At 42.9% G+C, this 22,502-nt stretch overlaps 1 protein-coding gene across 1 annotated transcript in view; it reads right to left on the minus strand.

Annotated features, from left to right (window-relative positions):
- pcxb (pyruvate carboxylase b) overlaps positions 1–22,502 on the minus strand; it is a 313,827-nt gene that overhangs the window by 75,993 nt on the left and 215,332 nt on the right. The gene's annotated exons all lie outside the window — the stretch shown is intronic.

The raw sequence follows: 22,502 nt of genomic DNA on the forward strand, positions 1-22,502 counted from the left end.
AGGAGATAAACAGGAAGGGGGCCATAAATTGTGAAAGATGAACAAAAAATTGAGTCTTGGGTTGAAATTTAGATACACGAAAAACCAATTCACCCATAACAGAACCACATCTCCATCCCTCGTCTCTTTCCTACCATCTCTCTCTGAAGTTTCATCTCCAGTGTGAGATTTTGTTGCAAAACAGAACTGCGCTTATGTGAAATTTGGGAGTGACTTAATTCCAACATCCAATAGCTCTGATGTTTTAGGTCCTGCCTTAGTAATGGGACACACACAGACACACATACACGCGCCCGAAGATGGTTTCCATTTCACGGCTGTTCCCAGCAGCTATCAGCGCGGCAGGGAAATCAAGCCCTCGACCACCGTTTGAAGTAGTATCAGCTGCACTCTCTCCTATCGCCTTCCTATCACTCCATCCAGCCCTCTCTTCTATCTCTCAGTAACCCCTCTCTTCCTCACTTATCTCCTTTATGCCCTCAGAGATCTTTGGCCCCTTCCCTACGTCCCCGTCCTCTCTCTCTTAATCATCATCGTCTGCTCCCGCTCTCATCCTGGTCCGACTGAGAATTGCTCGAGGCGGTAAAAACTTCGCTTCCCCTTGTCACACCAGCCGTCTTTTTTTCCTCCCCCTCCTCCATCTCTCCTTCCTTCTGTCCACCCAACCCTCCATCACATTTTGTGTAAAAATACCCCTACAACTACGAAATCCTGCAATTGCAGTTTGGAGATATTATATCCGAAATATGTTTTATCAGTACTTCTCTATATATGACTGCACCACAATCTTTCAGGCCTGTTTTTTAACAGAAGGTGATCGGGCCTCATTGTATGCTTCAATCTATAGCAAACCAAAGAGATGCAGCATGCGGAACCTTAGCTTCTCTCCTAAGGTCTCTTATTTTGTCACACAACTACTTATGTCACTTTTATGTATACAATTAAGTGCTAATTATGCTTGCATTTGCATGGAGACCATCTGAAAATGTGCATTATTGCCCCCATTTGTGCAATTCACTCCTTGTATTTCCTTTCTCAGCAAGAAACACTTTGCAAACACACCTGCATGTAGTTAGTTTAACCCCATGGCTACTTTTTTCTAAATTTTGCAAAGTAAAAAAAATATATATTAAAAAGAAATTAAAAAAAAATCCCGGAACTCAGTAAGAGCTTCATACCTGGAAGGCCAAAATGAATAACTGTGCACACTGTGGAAAAGAGAAACCTGGGAGAACTTCTCCTTATTCTTTCCAGCATGCTGAAGTGAGATATAGAGAAAAAGGTTTTCTAGGCTTGCATGTAGAAATGTAAATGTGAGAGTAGATAACATGCATTAGATATCGCAATATCTCGATGTCCATCTCTCTGTATCAATATCTCGATATCCATCTCTCTGTATATAGATATATATCGAGATATCTATAGATAAATAGAGCTCTATCTATAGATATCTATGACAGATATATCGAGAGAGAAATATCTCGATACATCTCCGTCTGTCTGTGTACATTCACTCGCTAATGCAAATATCTAAAGGTATGTGAAATATCTAATCCCATGATAGCAGCTGAATGCATTTAGAAAATGTGAACATGAAGAGCTGATCAAGTTCAACCAGAGCGTCAGAATGAGGAAGAAATGTGATTTAAGTGGCTATCAGTGTGCCATAGTGCTGGTGCCAGACAGGTTGGTCTGAGGATTTCAGAAGCTGCTGAACTACTGGGATTTTCCCCACACAACCATCTCTAGGATTTACGGAGGATGGTCGGAAAAGGAGAAAATATCCGGTGAGCAGCAGTTCTCTGGGCAAAAATGCCTTGTTGATTCCAGAGGTCAGAGGAGAATGGCCAGACTATCTTAGCTGATGAGAAGGCAACAGTAACTTAAGTATCAGCTCATTATAACCAAGGCTGTAAACAAGCATAACAAATGCAGAAGAGCGTCTCTGAACACAACATGTGGAAGGTTGAAGCAGATCGGCTAAAGCAGCAGCAAAAAAACGACGATGGGCGACACTCTTAAGGTGAGAACAGGAAATTGAGGCTATTATTTACATGGACTCACCAAAATTGGACAACAAAAGAGTGTAAAAATGTTCATGAGCCTCAATCAGCTGTGACATTTGGATGGTCGGGTCACACTTGGACATAAACAGAAAGAAAAGCATGGATCCATCCTGCTTTGTACCAGCGGTTCAGGCTGCTGCTGTAACTGAGCATTGTTTAAACACTACAGCCCACCTGAGTACCTTTGCTGATCATGTCCATCCCTTATGATCAGTGCACCTATCTTCTGACGCCGCTCCCAGTAGGAAGAGACACGGTCACAAACTCAAGTCATCTAAAACTGGAGCTGGAGATTCCCCAACATGGATGTGCAGCTGACAGATCTGCAGCTACTGTGTGATGTCATCATGTCAATATAGACGTAAAATCTCTGAGGGACGTTTCCAGCACTTTTTTAAAAATCTAAGCTGTGAAGAATTGGGCAGCTATAAAGGAACAATGGGGCCAGTAAACTCCAACTCTGTGAAATGTAATGAAACAGAAGACTAATATTAAAGTATCTCAATTTTAATCATATTAGTAGTAAACCGCCTCATTAGTGCTCTTTGACCTTTGGCTTTATAACAAAGACGGGGTCCAGTACAGACACCTAACTGGTGGGAGGGGGCAATGCGTGCCAAATCCTTATTCTGTGCATTTCCTATATATAGAATAACAAATCCCACCAATGGACTAAAAACAACACGGTGCCACATCTACATCTGAGCACACATTTTTCTGAAAGTGCATCCTTTTACTTATTTTAAATGAACTACATTGAGCCAGTGTAGGTCGTTGTCATCACTCTTCTTCCTCATTGTTAGTCTCCCACATTCTCCATCCCCAACTCCTCATCTTGGCTCTTCCTCCTCCTATAGCACATCTTCCGTCTCTTTTCCTCCTTCCTCTCCCCCCACCCCTCTACACCTCAGCCCTGTATTTGTCCTGCTCCTCATCTACATGCCTCTCTCTTGTGCACACACTCTCTCAGTCTGATGCTTGACGCTGCCGGAGACCGATCACAGCGCTTTCCTTTGCTGCTCGATGAGAAACCCACACTTCTTCCCCAGATAAGGACAAAAGAAAAGAAGATGAGATGCAGACAAATGGGAAAAAACAAAATCAAGAGTCAAGTGACTCTGTGGAAGCAGGACAAGTAAAAGAAAGATCCCTTCCTGAGGAGAGAGGAGATTTCTAAAAATACAAGCCAGCTTACTCTCTGCATTCTGTTATTTTCTCTCTCCCTTCTTTGTCCCCTCCTTCATTTAGTACCTGTTCTGTGGGATTAACATGACTTAAAATTCAATCAGCCTACAGCCCTGACGGAAGAGCGACAGAGGCGGCAGACAGAGCGCTGCAGCTGTCGACCGAGTGAGGGGACGACCAACGGGAGAGAGAGAGGCAGACGAAGAGAGAGATACCGAGAGAGAGAGAGAGATGGGTGTTTTTCCACGGAGCTGAGAGAGTGAAAGCCGCGGAGACGGAGAAATGTGACGGCTTCAGGAGTCATGGTGGTGGAATGATCCGGAAAACGAGGTTAGTAAATACATCTTTTTTTCTCACAGAGGGCAAAACAGGGGTGAAAGATGCTAGATGAAGATGAAAGAACAATGAGACGACTCGAAAAACAGAAAAATAGCTCTACTGTGCTTTTGAAGTAGCAAAGTGCGCACAGGAGGAGAAGAGGGAGAAACTGGAACGAAAAGAAATGAATTGCAGATAATAAAAATTAAATGTAAAAAAAAAAAAAATCCAGTGGGCTTGTAACATACATGTAGCTGCGGCACTAACATATAGATGCACACTGAAAGGAACACACTCGCCGAGAGACACTGACAGAGTGCAAAGATTTAAAGCACGATAATGAGATTGCTTTCTTAAAAGGTGCCGGTTTGATTGACAGGCCAGAGAGTGGAGGCGGGTGGACTTTTGAACCGTCTGACATTCGTGCCACTGATCAATAGACCAGTTGTTTTATTAGGCTCAGTGTGTGTCTGTGCGTGAGATTCGAAGACAGAGCAAGTGAACGGAGAGATGCAGAGGCTGTGCGTGCTTGCAGAGAGTATCGCTGCATGGCTACTTGGATGCGTGCGCCAGCATGTGTAAGTGTGTTGCACGACTGTGTGCGTGCTGAGTGCATTTGTGAGCGCAAAAATCATCCATTGCAGCCTACCGAGAAGTGCTAAGAGGGTCTCGGAGCTATCGATTCCCTCTGACTGACAGGTGAGAGATAGAGAGGGAGTGTGGGAAACCGAGGGAGAAAGAAATGAGGGGTGGCAAGTTGAGGAGGGGGCCGTAAGAGAGGCGTGAGTGACAGAAGTTGTGGAAACAGGGAGGTGTGGAGGCATCAGAGGGAAAAGGGAGGTCAGCAGGGTGGAGCAGCGAAAGGCTGATTTATAATTTATGATGCACACAAAAGGAGTTTTCAAAATGGAGCACATGCACAGTACACACTGCATTTACACTACGTCTCTCTCGTTTTAGGTTTTCCAGCCATCTCCCAGGTTACTCCTAAACCACCTTTTCTGCACTTGCCTCCAAGGTCATCAACAAACGGCTAATTCAGTGTGGGAGAACAAATGCAGCAGCGAGTGTAGAAGAGCCCCGAGACACACCGGAGACCGCTCCTGGAAGTGAGGGACAAGAGGAAGGCGTGAAAAGAATCAAAACCGAGCGTGTACAAGAACGAAGAAAGGACCAGATGAATGAATAAAAGAAAAGGGGATCTGAGAGTGGAGGCAAAAAAAGGAGCAAAGGGAGGGTGATGGAGGAGAGAGGTGGTGAGAAGGGGAGGTGAAGACTACTGCTTGGATTCTTACTTGACTGAACTGCTTGAGACAGAAAAGTTGAACCCAGCCATGAGGAAATCGTATCAAGATGCCATAAATAGGATTTTAAGCAAAGTGGATTCCTGGATTTTTTCCAAACCCGAGTCTCTTTTTCGGAATACTGCGCCAGGATTGAGCGAGTAATTCAGGATTTCCCAGGTTTTCTTCATCTATAGAAGCCTAAGAGGATATCGTGGGATTGGAATTTCTCCAACTCTCTGGTTGTCTGACACTGACCTATATCCGTCTCCTTTTGATGTGTGTGGGGATGTGTGAGTGTGGAGTGGAGTAGGACAGGTTTCAGTGCAAGCACACAATAACCTCCCACCCCCCTGTGCTGGCTCAGAATAAGTAGAAACACCTGGGGCAAGATCTGTGCAACATACACACACACAAACACACACACCCTCAAACCAGGATAACATGTGGAGCTGATTCGGATTATAGAGCCGCACAGACGGAAAAGGTAATGTCCATGCAATTCCCCACACACACACACACGGCAAATCTATATCTGCATGGCTAGCTCTCTTGTGCTGAATCATTGAGTAAATCAATGCAGTGCACACCAGCACTCACTGAACTGGGAACTCAGAGCTCTGTGCCCCTCTCCCTCTCTCTCCCACACACACACACACACACACACACACACACACACACACACACACACACACACACACACACACACACACACACACACACACACACACACACACACACACACACACACACACACACACACGACTACAAAATGAACAAAAGTGCATTCAGAAGTTAGAAGTAGTGTCAAATCTACCACTTGGCACCAATTTTAAACTTTTCTTATCATCCTTGTATTCTTTTCACATCCTTTTTCACTCTACCCTCCCATTGAGAATCTGTGTGTGTCTGAGTGTCAGCCAGCCGTCTTGCATCACATTACCTACTAGGTGTGTCTCAGCTTGGCTTTCATCACCTTGCCTTTATGTAATCTCACCTGGCGTGCTGTGTGTGTCTGTGGGGTTGACTGTGTGTCTGTGGTGTCAGCAGCAGCAGCCTAAGCAGCACAGATCCGTACTAACCTCCCTTCGTTTGGGGCTTTTTACGTAAGCTTTGCCTGCGTGCGCACACAAACGCGCAGATTTGGCACACTGACACGGGAGATCAGACAGACTGGACAGACAAGGATAAGAGGGCGATGAGAAAGAAACTGAGAAGGGAGAGAGGGTAAATAGTGATGTGCGGAGATGGAAAAAGGAAAGGGAGGGGTGGCACATGATAGTGGTGGTGGGTATTGAAGGCTAAGAGAGGTCAGATGGAAGGATGGCAGAGGGTGAGTTATAATCAGTGACAGACTGTCATGTGACAAGGAAAAAACAATGAGTGGAAGAAGTAGGGAAGGATACACAGTGACGTGATGAAGGTCTTATGGTAACAGTGAAAAAGCAAAGAAATGGAAGGATCAAGATGAGCACAGTGTTGTATAATCGAGATTTCAGAAGCAAGAAACTACATTAAAATGAAGGCAGTGGGGGGAAAAAAGACCTGAGATGAGTGACTAGATAATAAAGTTAGAAAGAGACACATCCAGGCTAGAATACATGAATGAGGATTGACTGGGTAGGAATTAAAAATAGAAAAACAGATGAGAAGAAATAATTAACAGTGACAGATGGTCATCATTATGTTGCTTTCTACTGTTACCATTGGCTACAATTAGCCTTGCATGGCCCCAAAAACTCTGTTAAAGATCACTAACACCAGTAATGAACTATTTGGAGATATAACTAGGAGGGGAATACAACGTACCATAGGGCTTTTCCATGTAAAAAGACGAGCCAATTATCTAGTACCGGCTTATAGGAAGTGAAAAATCTACCTTAGAGGAACATTAATTATCCCAGAAACAAACTAGATTCAGCTTAAAACAATACGGCACATGTGAACAATAAGCTTTCTGAATAACCAAGACAGGGCTCATTATTTGCTCCGTTGATAGTTTACAGTTTTGACTCCCGCTTTGAACGGGGGCACAGCTAATGCAGAAGAAATGACGACTAACTCCTTTTGAAGTGCAACAAAGAGGCTGTTTGGTTTCTATTAAGCAAATCATCAATCTATAATTGGCTCTGCTCTCCTGCTACTGAGTTTCATAAGACTACAGAGCAGGTAAGTGTCATTTGACTCAAACAGTGAAATAAAAGCAGAATAAAAGAACAATTTCTCAATTATGTTGTTAATGCTCCACGTGGCTTCTTGTTACTGATGGTGCCTGCCCGTCATTCTCAGGCAACAGTAAGGCAGGTGAACAGATGGGGCACTTGCTGTTCAAAATACAAGACTTGCCAAGATAAACAAACCAAATGTGTGTATATATTATATTATATATATTTATTAACTGATGGGTTACCGGGCAGTGTTGGTTGTGTGCTAGTTAGTGTGATCTAGCTCAAACAACATGCAAATCCAGACATTTTTGCAGTATGAACTGCATCTGGCCTGTGAATTAAGACTAGGCTGGGTGATTATAATTATACTAGCATACTACAAGTCTGATATGCTAATAATTACATTAAACTTGCTCTCATGCATTTTTTAATCTTTAGAAATGGTAAAAATACCCCAGAAAAGCCAGCTAAACGTAGATTAGAGCCCATTACTAAATACTTATGCACACCACTTCAATATAGCAAAAAGTCAAACTTGGTTATGGTGACAGGACAGTAGCTGGTCGCGGGGCGAGGCCTCACTGAACAGCTGATTAATGAACAAAGAGCCAAAAGGAGGATGAGGGACCCAAATAAGTGGAAAAGTCATGAACATTAATGATAATTACATGAAACAAAAAAAAAAGGCACGATTAAACATCAAAGATCATAACCTATGATGGATGTAGGATGTCCCACACCTGCTTGATTTAACCAACTTTCCATCAAGGAGAGAAGTGGAAAGTTTGAAACCCTGAAACAAGGGAAACGCGGTTACTGTCAGGAGGATGGCACTTGATGGATGAATGGACGAAAGAGGGGATGACAAACGGTGAAGGGAGAGACGTGAAAAGCTGAGCTGTTAAGGAATAGTGGGAGGATCAAAGGATGAGGCATCAGGCCGCTGTCGGGATCAGGGATCAGAGCGGCAGATGATGGACAGAGAGGTACAGAACGATAGTGTGATGAAGAGGCGTAATTACAACACTGTTTAAGATAGGGAGGAACACTCGGAGGATGTAGAGAGACTGAGTAATGAAAAATGAAAAGGCGAGCGATGACACTTGAGAGGTAGATGATAAGAGAGCGTGGGGATAAGGGAATAGAGGAATAACAATGTCTGAGAAGAAAAACTGCACTAATAAAACAGACACAAGGAGGAGGGGGTGTGTGAACGAATGGAATCAATCCGATGGGACTGAATGATAAAAGATTGAGTAATTAGACAGTTGGTAGTCGAACGTAGATTTGTAGGATGTAATGATAGCAACGAAAGGATGACAAAAAAAAGGATGAAAGTCAAAAGATGTCAAATGACGGAAGGAAGTGTGAAGATAACAGTAGAGAATGATTGAAGGAGCAAAAGAAAGTTACCAAGAGGTTACCCGTAAAGAGGTGGAAGGAGCGAGCAAACGTGCTGTACAGAAAGTAAGGAAAGACACGGGGATGAAAGTATGAGTAATTAAACTGTTGACAGTCTGTTTAGGCACAGCAGGTGCCTGATGAGCAGAACAAACCGTAACCACGGCAACCACTGGGGACAGATGGAGGGGTGGGTTTTGGGGACGGAGATATCCAGGAGATGGGAGAAATGGGGGAAAGTCGAGTGTGAACGTGAGGAAACTTGGGGGAGGGGTTAAGTGTGGGGTCGGAGATGTGGTGGAAATTAAGACTTCACGCAGCAATCGTATTTAAAGAGAAGTAGAAACTACAGCTAGAGACGAACACTGTTATCTGTGCTCTCTTCATCCAGTTCTGTGTTTTATTCTGCCACAGAACGATCTCTTATCCTTCTAGAGATTAGAGAACATGATGAGCACACCTCCATTATCAAAAAGCAGCTACGCTGAACTTGATGTCCTTTGTAGTGGCAAAACACACTGCAAATATAAGATGGTCAGGTCAGTGTGCTCCAACAAGCTCCATCAGGCCTGACCCATTTAGTCCTGACCAAAACAGTGAGCAACAAAGAGAAGGGTCAGCTCAAAAATCACATAAAGGACACACACAAAGGAGAAACACGAATTAGAAAACAATAATAAAATTTATGGTTTCTGCAGCGTTTTATAAACACCTAGAACTAGATCCAATGAGTCCCAGCAGAATTTTGCAAATTAAGATTAGGAATTAACCCGCGTATCTGTGAAAGATTAGTCCACTCTAGCTAATACTGATCCAAATCTATGAAACTAAATGAGAAAATTAGGTTTATGTCATGTGATTCAGCTATGCAGACTGAGAATTGCTAACAAAATTTCACAGAGTACTTTTAAACTTATCAGGCTAACTTGCTAATCCTGCTTTGTGAAAACCCCCTCTAGAGATGGAGGAAGAGAGCAGATGGATTTACAGGAACAGCACAAAACTTTGATGTGTTCAATCCCATCAAAACTTTTCTCCAACGAGCCTAAAATGCAAGATGTTATGACCCCATTTAAACCTTTTATCGCATGTTCAGTCTGTAAAAAGGCAGAAAAAGAGTAGGAAATATGGGGTCATACTTCCAAAGCCTAAGCGGTTTGGCATTCTTGCTGGATAAATGACTGTTGATTGTCCCAGCACTATACCATACCAAGACAAATCAAAGGTGCCCTTCAATCTGTCAGGTCCACTGACTGATATTCTGGGTGCATTTACTCTTCGATGATTGATTTTAGGCTTTTCATGAGTTTAAAACCAAGAACTGAAAAAGAAAGTCTGGGCTTTTAAAGCACCGTCAGAGTCTTTTAGACTGCTGAGATGCACATTCTTCACATCGAGTTTAAATCCAAGCCCGACAAAGGCAAACATCATGACCATCAGTTTGGAAGTATGTCCCACAATTCTGCCAAACACGCTGGGAACAGCTTCCTGCCAAACCAGCACTACGTCTTCAGTTCACATGTGTTTGTCTGCATTACAAATATCACCAACAGATGCAGTTGGTTGTAGATGTTCAAGTGAATCATGGTGCAGAATGCAGCGTGGGTGATGACTATCAGAAGGAACCGGCTTGTACTTAGTTGGAAACACTTAAGTCTCACAGCAAAGCACGCAGCATTTCTGCATGTATCAGCACTGCTAAGCATTAGAATATGAGACGCAGTAATCAACAAACTCAAGGGAAACCAGTTTCCACTGCAGGCTCATTGCAGTGCAGCCTTGTTTTGTCTGCATTAGTATCACACACTGGGGGGAAAAAAGCTCTTTGTGGTGAGTTACATTGCAAGTTGTGATTCATAACAGCTAAAAGTGGCTTCAGATCAAACGCGCCTGATGCTAACGAGACTCGAGCAAGGAATCGCTTATATGCTACATGCTACATTTATGCCTCCTTCTGATTCTACTTGTGCTACCCATCTCTTATCACTGGCCTTTTGTCTTTCCTCATTTAAGTTCCCTTGGTTCAGAGAGGGCCATGAGAAAGATGGGTGACCACTAGAGCAATATAGAAAATCGAATGAGATAAAATAGAAAAAGGGTAGAAAAAGGAACAAACACATTAGTGAAGACAGTTTATTTTTTATAGAAGTGTGCGCCTGTGTGGAAGTGTGTGTGCGCCCGTCTGTGCAGCATTAATCAATACATCCATCACTGTGATGCAGAGGCCTGGCTGGCATGTCACTGACCTACTGTGCTGGATGCAGAACGCTGATTGGGTAACTGTTCTCTTACTCAGGATTTCCCCTCACTGAGCTGAAAAGCCTGCTGAATCACCAAACCGCCACATGCGTACACACACGCGCGCGCTTTTCCACCAAGCTGCATCCCGTGGCGTCAGCCAATCAGGGTCCATATAATTGGCGCTGCAGGGTGTCTGACTGGTGGGGATGTTGACAGATCAGCAGTGGTGTGTTGGCACATCATTTGTAGACTTGTATTTGTACTGAATTTGTGGTTGATTAGCCTTATCGACGTAAACACGCACAGGTGCACACGCACAAAAGCATCCATTGATAATATGGTGCTGAAAGGCTGACATTAGGTTGGAGTTCGGATGGAAAGGCAATCATCTGCTTATAGAGAAATAAGCGCCAAAACAGGTCAATAAGGGACAATGAAGCTGAGCTTGAAAGTTAGAGAGACGAAGATGAAGAAAGAGCATCAGAAGGATTAAAAAAAAATAAAAACAGGACAGGAAAATGCAAGCACATTATGTTCACGGTGAGTGGCAGGTCAGCTATTTTACACCACTTACATTACTGTGTGTCTGCAGGCAAATTTGTGGATGTAAACATAACCATATTTAAGTGGGTGCAAGTTTAGAAGTTCAAGAATGTGACTGTGAAGAAAAATAAACTAGGATTAGAAACTGAAGCAAGAGTTTCTCCTGGGTGACCCCTCTGTCTGCAAACTCAAATGCACACAATCAACCTTCACTAAAATCTTACAAATCAAGAAAGAGAATATCTACTGGTACCAGACTTAAGGGTAATAGGTGTCACACCACAGGTTAAGTCACTAATATTTAACAGCACATCACAATTAGAATATGGGAGCATTTTTTAGAAGCAGATAGCCAGATGAGCACAATAAATTTGAAGAATCTTTAACTTGCTTTCATCTACAATAAGGTGTTGAATGAGGAACATGCGTATGTTCACGTCCCTGTGAACATACGTGAACAGTATGTTGTTTTTCAGACCTTAAAAACACCTTTCTGAACTTTAAAAGTGACAACTTGGTCGCTGCAGAACAAAGCAAAGATTTCACAACCTCCTGCTTTAATTTTCAAGTTTCACATGTGTTGAGCTCGAGGCTCTTGACATCATGCAGCCATTTAATCCATCCTTTCCCCTAACGACCCCACTGATGTCATGTGACATCAGCAGCCTGCACTTGTTTTAACCTCGGCACGCTCGCACAAAGTGCTTTGCAGTGCGTTTCTCTTTCACCCACCTCCATGCATCTTGAAGTTCAGTGCCTTGCCCAAGGTCACATTTGTCAAAGCGTATGTGGCCATGTCTCAAACAACCAACTGTGCAATTAGTGGCCAACCCACTCTGCTACAAGAACCGTGTCCGCCCCGCAGTCCGTGTGATTCAATCACGGAGAAGTCTTAAAGAATGGCTCGTGGATGCCAACTGATGCAAACACAATTTCCTTCACAATCAGCGCAATATGGAATAGCATCAATGAGCATGTGGAAACACAGAGAGCGTCAGCTATTAATTACATGATTTTATTGGCTTACTTATTGTCATTGTGGAATTTAATTAGATCCTACTATGCTATTGCCATCTGGAGTAAGAAGTCATCAAAAGAGAAAAGCATTGAGCTGCTTCCCCCTATCAGCAGTATGACAGCTATCCTCCACAATGAAAAATTATTACTCTCCAAGTAGAAAAGACACTCTGGCACAGCAATGTAACCAAGTTATTTTCAGTGCTTTATGTCCCTTATTTGCTCAGCTGTCCCCGTGATCCAGCTGCTGAATCCATCTGTAAGATGTATAGAAAGAGACTGCTAGCATTTACAAAAGGATGTTCAAAACATAATGTTGAAGTCCTGCTTTGCATTCTGAGTGACAATGAAGCATTACAACGATTAAGAAAAGCTTCCCGGCGAAAAGAAATGCACACACAACACAAGCTGTGCTGGTACACTTCTATAATGGCCACAAATACCAGTAGGAAGAAAGTTCAGGCGGTGTATACGAGAGTTACATAACAAATCATAACGGCACCACTCCCCGTCCCTCTGTGCCAATGAAGTGCCAAAGAAAATCACTGTCACCTCTGTTGTTTGCCAATTCAATTTACCTCCCAGAAAATATAATCCCCAAGCTGTGCAGTTGTGTGGGCTTTCCAAGGGGAGGAAACTAAATTACAAACCCTCAGCAAATAATGGGTTATTGGCTGCCACAGTTATAACAACCTTAATGGTAATGACACTGTTAGAGAACTGGAAAGAAAGCCTCCAAAGCTATATGTTCATTTGATTGATGGAAGAGGAACAAAATAGCCAGATGGAGGTGCACATATGTGAGCCGTGACACCAAGTAGAGGCCTACTCGTTGCTGTGGTTCATCACGTCAGGTTTTCCTGCTCAGCCTCTCCGTGGTTCACCAATTCACAGCCAGCGCCAAATCAGAACAGCAGGGTTAACACCTGGTTTTTGGGATGTCTGGCACATCCTGCAGCCGAGCGCTTCCACATATTGCACGAAGGGAGGTCTGGCCACTGTGACAGCCACACTTCAAAAAGAATCACAGGTAACCGAGGTGGTTCAACTTTTATGACTTTTTAAGCAGTTTTTAACAAGCCACTCCAAGTTCATTAAAGACTGGGTTGCTTATCTATGCAAAGCTGATGCGAAGTGGCAGCTTTTATAAAGCCAAACTTCAAAGACTCCATCAATATTGCCATTTTTTTTCCTACTCCAAACACAGTGAGCGGAGAACAAGCAGAGTGGGTTGCTTTCTCTTAAGTGTTGCCATGTTTAAAGATTAGATAGTTTCAAGAGCTCCTGGCTTTTCATAAGGTACAGTAGCCAAAAGCACCCTACAACGCTAGAATCTCTCAGATCAAACACTCGTGTCTTCAAATTTTGTACAAATAAGAGTAAAAGCTCTTCAGACTGCTTAAGAAAAATCGCCAAAACCACCAGAGTTTTTATGATCTTCATGCAAGAACTGTGAAATGTGCCTCAGTGAGACAAAAACAAGGATAATATATGAGCCACTTAGTACATAAACTGATGGGAAATTTCACAGGAATGAAAAAACAAATAATTGAACCAAAAACCCAAATGAAAACACGTTAAATATCTGGCTATGAGACGTTCCAGGAATAGAAACAATTATTGAAATCTTCCAAACCGAAGTGGAAGATTTTGGTGGTGGTTTGAAGGATTCCAACAGGAATTAGTGAGAGTGGGTATTGCATACAGATGAATATACGAGTACGTACACACACATTCATTTCTTCCTCTTTCAAATACAACAGAGGCTTGGGAGGAATTAGTTGAGTCGAGTATTTCATAAGAAGTGTATTATTTTGGAGTGCCACTGTGAAGAGACTGCAGTCTTTTTATTTTAAAGAGAACACACTTCACTTCTTTCACTCCTACTATTTACCTCAGGGGTTCTGTGAGCTTTCTTTCCTCCCCATCAGTACCCCCATCTGTATGGCAAAAAGATGAAAAGACCGAAAAAGGACTCCACACAAACTAGCATGTTTTTGTTCTTTCTTGAGAGGCCCATGCTTGACACAAAGATTAGGATTACACTGTAACTCCTGTTTGAAAGATACTGATCTTCACACTTCTCAGTCAGCCAAAGACCTGAAACAAATCTAAAGTTGGAGCGTTTGTAATCATCTCATTTTCTTTTGGGACAGCAGCCCGTAGTTTGCTTAGTTGGGTTACTAAATTCTACTCCTACAACAACAAAACAGCATTTAGAGAGGAAACAAAAAGACTACTTTCACATACTTGGCCTTTACTTTTAATTTTCTGACCTCAAGATGTGGTGCTTTAAATGTCCCATCCCAACTTATCTGTAATTTTCTTGACCACTAACCTCGTCACTCCTCCTTACCTCATCGCCTTTCACTCCCACTTCTCCCACCACTATCGTGACGGCGATGACATACAGAGTCGTTTTTAGCAGCTCTCCCTTCCTCTAATCAAATCCCGTCTTCCCTCCCTCATCCCTCTCTCTGACAGTGATGGATGGCGGCCTTCACCCGTTTATCGCCTTTACATATTTCTCTGCCCATCCGCTTAACGACACGCATTCACACACAATGACTTCATCCCCCTTTCTCTCCATTTTCCTCAAACTCTCCTCTTCCATCCCACTTTTCCTCCGCTCGTCACACAACTGGCTTCATTTTATCCCATCTTGCACCCTTCCCTCCTCCATCTTATGTACTCCATTTTTTTTTGCTTCCCACTTTCACTGTATTTCATGCTTTAGTCTCTCCTTACCTCTGCATTTGTTGTTTTTTTCCATATCCAATACAGTTACCCCGTCCCTGTGCTTTCTATACATACTAAAGAGGACCAAGTACGACAGAGGAGCGATAGTATCCAAAAGGATGAGTGGGCTTACAGTACACACGACTGCTGCAAGAAGAGGCTACGTGGGTGTTCTTTTGTTCCTTGCCTAGAGAGAGTGTGTGTCTATGTGTCGGCCTCCCTATAATTATGATTGTGTGGGAAGACTGTTTTGGTATGCTCGCAGTTGTTTCTGTATGCAAGTGCTCACCTAATATGAAGGGCCTGGATTATGAGTAAGAGTGCATGCTAGAAAGCCTTAGTGTAACCGAAAAAGAATTTGAATGCGAGCGAATGAAAGGCTGCCTCCATATTTGATCTCTGCATTTATGCTAGCGGAGCTTTTGCGTACTGTAACATCAAACAATGCAGCAGAGCTCAAGTGCATGCCAGCCATATGAATAGACAGTCAAATGATGCCGCTTTAAAACTTTCCATTCATTTCTACCTCCAAACTAAACGCCTTGCAGTCCAGCATTAACTGCTTAGTGGCAACGCGATGTCTGGCTGTCAGTGATTTCTGACTGAAGCCTGTTGGGACACCTATTCGCAGCCCAATAAGATCTGTGGATTACCGTGCTTGTGATAAGTGGCTTCTGAGAGCAAATACAAATCCCCTTGTTTATAAACATTGCAACATTCCCTAAGTCGATTATGGGCTAATGGCATTTGCGAGTGCCAAAGTGGATTCGCGCACACACGCCAATCTGCAGATTTGGAAATATAATCACAAACCTACATGTGCAAACACACAGACACACATGGATTTTATTAACATTATTAATAGTGGCTGGCATTTAAAAGGCCCCGACATTAATAATGATCCACAGAAACCAAGGACAACAATGGACCAAGTGCATTAGGTCCAACATGTGAAAAACAAACTTCAAACAGACGCATTATAGCTTTTACCACAAGTCATGCCTTAAGCTTATTTTAATTTGCATGGGTTCGGGTTCAACAGTATCACAGAAAAAACACTTAATGAAAATTCATCATTTTAAAGCCATTAGTGGCAACGCATTCAGCAGTGTTTGTCCTCACTAAGAGAAGCGGCACCCTCCAGGGCTTGTGGTGGGTGTTAAAACTGAAGCTTGCTGGAGTTGGGGTGAGGTCAGGTTAGGGTTGCCAACTCCCTGAAAAATAAATAAGGGACACCTCGTGGCCAGGGCCGGGCGACCCAGTTGTCTTCACCCTTCCCAGTGTGGTGAATTTTCTAGCTCTTTTTTTGTGTGTGAAATTATTTTTTTTTAACCATTTGACTTGAAGTTGATTTAAGTAGATGCATATTCTATTCTTTGTGATATGAACACATGTGAAACAAATGATCATTTACCATTTATTTTTAGCTCAAAATGACAACATTAACACAGTAAAACAGGTCTCTTTCTTAAACAGAAGCCTGTCATGCTTAACTTTTGAGAATAAAAGTAAATCTTTCTTTAAAAGCACTCTGTCCTGCTTAACTTAAAATAATAGAAAACAATAGAAAGAAAAATATTCTTGTAACAGTGCACATTTAGTGCATTTAGTACAATTGGCTTCAGTTGAGGTATTATTTCAGCTTTTCTAATGCTAATCAGCTGCTCCTGTTTGTAAACCCGCTTGTTCCCATGATTACGCATCATAACTCATCATCATTATTCATCTATGTATTACTTTTATGTATTAGTCATCTATTTGTTGTAATCATCTATCCTTGCAGTCGTTTATTACACAAAATAAATTATATTATCACACTTCTGGCCACATAGCGCTGATATTCACTGCACATGCCCATATTAACTTTTTCCAGCCAGGTGTTTTCCTTTTCCCATTCTTCCCTTTCTCTGAGGGGAACAAATATTGCTGCTCTGATGCTGGGCTCACACTGTGCGGTTTTTGGCCCATTTTGAGCCGATTTTTGAGTCGTGCGACGGTTTTGGCGATCGGCCCGATTTTGGCCTTCATCGTGCGTCGTGTAGTATACGTGGGGTAACGAGAAGTGATTAACACCTCACGACCAGCTCCCAATCATCAATCGCTCGTGAGCCGCTCACACTGCTCGCGCGCAAACACGTAAACGTCGGTGAAAAAGACGGCGCAGCGCGGCTGTGCAGCGTGTGATCTGGACACAAGCGATGGAGGCACAACTTGTAGAACTTTGGAAAGCTCATCCGAGCCTTTTCGATGTGGCCTCACAAAATTATCACGACCACAACAACCGTGAAAATAGTTGGATTTACACTGCTGCTCATTCACAGCTGCCTGATCATGTTTTTCATTAGCAATTTAGCAAAGTTGATGGTGGTGGCGTGTCTGTGTGAGTGAAAGACTGAGAGAGCGAGCGACAGATTGTCTGTTATAACCTTCATGTTATGGAGGCACAGTGTGAGCACTCAGGTCGCATCAGAGCATCGGGCGGTATAGTGTGAGACCTGCATCGTGACCTACCAACTTCTAACCCTGCGAGTCAATCGTGCAGTTTGAGCAGGAGCTGAATAACGTGACTGAAAAAAATCGCACAGTGTCTGCCCAGCTTTAGGTGTACTGTCATCCGAGACTTGCACCGCAGTGTCGGCGTTTGTTTCCCTGTTGGCCATGCTTCTTGTTGTGGTCATCTGTTGTCTTCCGGTATTTTCTCCGCAAGCGACCTTTCCTCGACCAATGAGATAATCTGAATTGTCATACTCGAATTGTCATAAGTGTGCTGTCAGCTCATTGGTCACAAAGCAGGAGAGGGGCTGGGAATTATGTTTTCAAACAAAGCGTTAATTCCATTAAAAGTTATAGACTACTTTTGATTCTCACTGTATTACGGGACAAAGTGCGTCCCTTATTAGCTCAATACGGGACGTGTGCTTTTGTTTCGAAATACGGGACGATTCCGTATTTTAAGGGACGGTTGGCAACCCTAGGTCAGGTTCAGTCTCTTGGCACCGAGTTGTGCTCCAGAGCAGAGGGTACAGAGTAGATCCTTCCATAGATGCTTTTAGCTCATGTTCTCACTCTCACTTTATGCAGCCTTTTTTGCTCTCGTCAACAGTGTTTCCTGCTCTCTGGACAGCTATGGGTTCACGCAGGGTCGTGCAAGAAGAGATTTCCCAAAATAGAGTAAAAAAAAAAACAAAAACACCTGCAAACAACAGATATGGTACACAAGCCTAAGAGCTTGGATGAGCTAGCAAATACACATGTACCTTCATATTAATAGTCTGTTGTTCATACTCCTCTTTGTCTAGTTTCCGGCGCATTTTTGTGCTCTTCTCTGTGATTTATTTCTTAATCATTAATCTTTTATCGACTGACCTCCTTGACTTTTTTTTTTTGTCCCAAAAAGTGTCAAGTAGGCTTTGTCCCAGTGGGCTTTTGTCCTTATTGCTATATACTGCGATGTCTTGTTCTCTGTGCACGTGTGCCTGAGCGAGAGTGCAAAAAAGTGTGGGTGTGTTTGTGTTGACACACATAAGTGTGTCCCCGGCTTATTGCAAATTCAGCAGCAAACTCTTAAGAGCACAAGAAGACTTCCTAAGTGCAGACAAGTGTCGCATTAATTCACAAACAGGAACACGCACTAGACATGCATGGTGGGAGTTCATGTCTACAACCGTATATAGCAAGTGCAGATACTTACCTAGCTTATTTCAGTTACTGCACGCGCACACATGCCGTACTATAGCTTTCTGAGGCATCGGTACAAAGCGTTAGATAAGAATTTATTGATTCCCAGAGGGGAAAATCCAGTGTTACAAGAGTGTCACACACACAGACCAAAGAGACAAGGAAAGATAAGAGGGGGGAAGAACTGGAATCAAAAAAAGCTATATATTTGTATAACAGATGAACAGAGATAAATATCAGGCAAAAGCTATTTTCAACTAGTGGTTAAAAACTGAAAAAGTTAAGGTTAAGGCATTGCTGTAGGTTACATTATACGCAAGTGACAGTTACCTGATAGAACCAGGTAAGATTAGAAATGTAGGAAGTTGATTTGAGGGATTTATAAGCTGTGGCAAACATCTGAGTTGTATCATTTCAAACAAGAGGATTTGTTGAGTTTCACATCTGAAGATGTAATCTGGGTACCTTTTTGTGTGCAGATTTTGGAATCACAAATAAGAATGGGTCACCAGAGGTGTACTGGCTAAGGTCCAAAGGAGACTTTCTCAAATACAGTCAACTGTATGTCCTACACCGACTGTCACTAAAGGGAACACATGAATCAGAAGAAACACTCATCCTAGGCTGGAAGCAGCTATTAAATGCCATAGTGCATCAGGCATACTGCTGTGTCACTCTTTATTTTTTGCATAAATATGAAATTTAAAGAAAACTCCTCACAATTTAAAAAACTTAAAGTATTTACTTATTGGATTAACATGTTTACTACTTGCATCTTTATCACTGTTAAAGAGGGAAAAAGATGCAATGAGAGCATGGAAGAAGAAAAGAGTGAAAGAAAAAGAGCGAGAGTAAATGAATGGGACAGGGTGCTATCTATCTCTTTGGCTCTGATCGATCAGCAGCTGAGCAGATCAGTTACATCCAACTTGTGTGCCAGAAAGCTTCAATACTGCACTGCTCTGGTTGTAAATGAGATCTCCTCCATAACAGAGGAAGAGCACCAAATGAAGGAGAGAGTGAGACGCTGAGTGAGTAAGAAGAAAGAGAAATGACAGTTTGGGAGGGGAAGAAAGAAATCAAGAGAAAGCAGATCGAGAGAAGAGATGAGTGGGAAAGTTAGATAAATGAAGGGAGGGAGGAGAGAAATAGCGAGGAGGGAGGGAGGGAGCCTCTGAGACAGGCAGGGTGCAGCATATAATCATGTGTGGTTTGCAGGATCAGAGGGTGTGTGTTTGCATGTGTGGATAGTTTGTGACTGAAAGTTAGAGCAGCACTGGCAAGGAGACATGGAGGGCAGCAGAATCAGCAAGCGATAGGGAGACGAGACAAAATGACAGAGGAAGTGCTGCCGGAGAAGGTGGTGAGGTAGTGCTGTGACTGATAACATTGTCGTACTTGGGTTGCCTCAAGGGCAGACAAGACGGAGAGAAAGGAAAAAGAGGGAATGAGACATAAAGAAAGAAAATGTGGTAATTTACAGAATAGCCAGAGGCAGAAAGATGGAAGGTGAGCAAGGATGCAGAAACAGGATAGGCAAAGATAACAAGGAAGACAACTGCAGGGAGAGGATAGAAGATGAGGAAACAAAGCCCGATCCCTGGAAATAGAGAAAGAAGAGGAGCGGTACAGTAAGAGAGAGGTGTGGGAGTGGACAGTGTGGGCAGGGAGGACACGAGGAGAAGGCTTTCACAAGGAGAAGAGGAGACAGAAGGTGGAAATTAAAAACAGAGTGAGAGTAAGGCCAGGAGAGTTATTAGATGACTGAGAAGAGCTAAGCAACGAGAGTAGAGGAGGAAAAAATGAATGAGACAGACAAAGGTCAAATGACTGTGTGGAGACATATGCAGGACGCACAACAGAGGACTGCACGAGCATTACTGACATTCAGCATGCCGCAGGCAAACCAAGTGTTAGCAAAGCGTGGGGTAAAGCTGGTTTAGCGCCAATCGTATGAAGACACCACCTGACATTAGGGCTTTTCAGGGAACATGGCGGAGAAGACACATTTTTATGCAGTATTACACTTTGCCAGAGTATTGTCACATTTTAGTATGCATGGCTCCACAGGAGTGCAGGAGCAGTCGACTTCCAGCATCAACCTGCCCCAGGGACTGGCTGTCACTGCAGGCTTCCGTGCCTTTGTCCTCCTCCCCACACTCCCACCATCCCACTCTCTCCTGCTGCAAGCATTTTCATCCTTCCTTTTCTTTTTTTTGAAAATGATGACACTAGACATAAGGAAATAACAATCCCTGATATCATTGCTAAGCTGGAGAGCATCTTGGGAGTTTTATTTTTAGGCTGGGTTGAAAACGGTACAGAGTTCCTGGTAGTCATTGCAGCTTCCCAGAACAACCAAGAGGCACTCAAGTAGCAAAAAGCAATGTTTTCTAACTCTGCAGTCTATTGACGTACAACTGAACGGCTTGATGGGATGGGCAGAAAACCGGGCTCATGCCCAAACTGCATTGCTCTTGATAACTAATATCTCATTGGTTTAATGTGCTGCCCAAGCATCATGCTTCAACAGGAAACGCAGGATATTAAAGCAGCAATGGAACCATTCAATAAAGCAAAAAAGTAGTTCTTGCGTGATCTATACCACCTTTTTTATTCCTTCCCCTCAGCTTTTACCGAGAACATTTGAGATCCCAAGATTTAAAAAAAAAAAGTATATTCATTTCAGGCACTAGAGTTCTCATCTTCTCATTTACTCAATACAAAGTTATCATTCAAAAAGGAGACAGTGTAGCCTGGTCTAATATAGAGCTCACATTTTGGAAGCAGACCAAAACTACCATGTAGCAGTCTTGCTATCCGAGCTAGATTGCAAACGCTCCTCTAGTTTCAGGCAGAAAGAGTAAAGCCAGAATCTAATGGAAAATATTGAGCCGCAATTTGCGTCAACCTGTAAAGCCATCGTGATGCATAGTTATGCCTGGTCATTACTCAAAGTATTGGGTTGCACATACTGTATATCACCGTGTAATCATCACACTCTAGTTTCTGCACTGTCAGTTTACAGATTGCTTCATATGAAAATATCCCCATCGTTCTTCAGTGATGTTTTTGTGTCCGTCCGTGACTCACCATCTCATCTCCCCTCATCGCATCTCTGACTGTTATCAACCATCTCTGTCACTCTTTCTGCATCTAGGCTACAGTTGCTATAACAACTATTAGGCATGGCAATCAGTGGCTGTGACTCACTCCTATACCTTATCACTAAGCCACAATGTGTGCATTTACTGGCAAGATAAAGGCAGAGGGATGCCATTTCAAAGCCACAACACAAACAGAAGTGAGATTTTTAACACCGAACAAAACAGCTGACCCGCCCCTACAACCAAAAAGCCAATTAACAGCCAAACGGGGAGTCATTTGAGCCAATAATGTTACACTGACAGATGTCAGAGACACAGTGTATACGTTTTGAGTGCCTTTATTCACAAATAACCAGAATTAGCATGACATTTGTTTATATGTTCTGATAGGGTTTTCCAGAGATGCTTATCATGTTTGCAAGTATTTGTAACAGTGTGTGCCCAAGTGTAACCTGATGAATCAGAGCTTGTTGGGGGTTTTTTTGCTTTAAAATAGTGACTGAATTATGGATCCTCTCCATACATTTAAAAAAAACAAGGCTGCAGAGTAGAACGACTTGCTTCTAGTACGACTGTACTGCCATACATACTGTATGTGTGAGACTTACAATGGGACCCTGGTGTGTTTAGTACTATGCCAGGCTTACCAACACCTGCATTGTGCTTTATTTGAGCTTTGCTGTGGAATCCAGGCTGATGGGCTGCTGCTGACCCAATTTGATTCCCTGACCCATAGTGTTAAGAAAGGGTCCTATG

The sequence above is a fragment of the Diplotaxodon limnothrissa genome, linkage group LG3 (genome assembly GCF_057381915.1).
Source record: "Diplotaxodon limnothrissa isolate DT_005_m linkage group LG3, D_limnothrissa_male_GT1.1, whole genome shotgun sequence".
NCBI lineage: Eukaryota > Metazoa > Chordata > Actinopteri > Cichliformes > Cichlidae > Diplotaxodon > Diplotaxodon limnothrissa.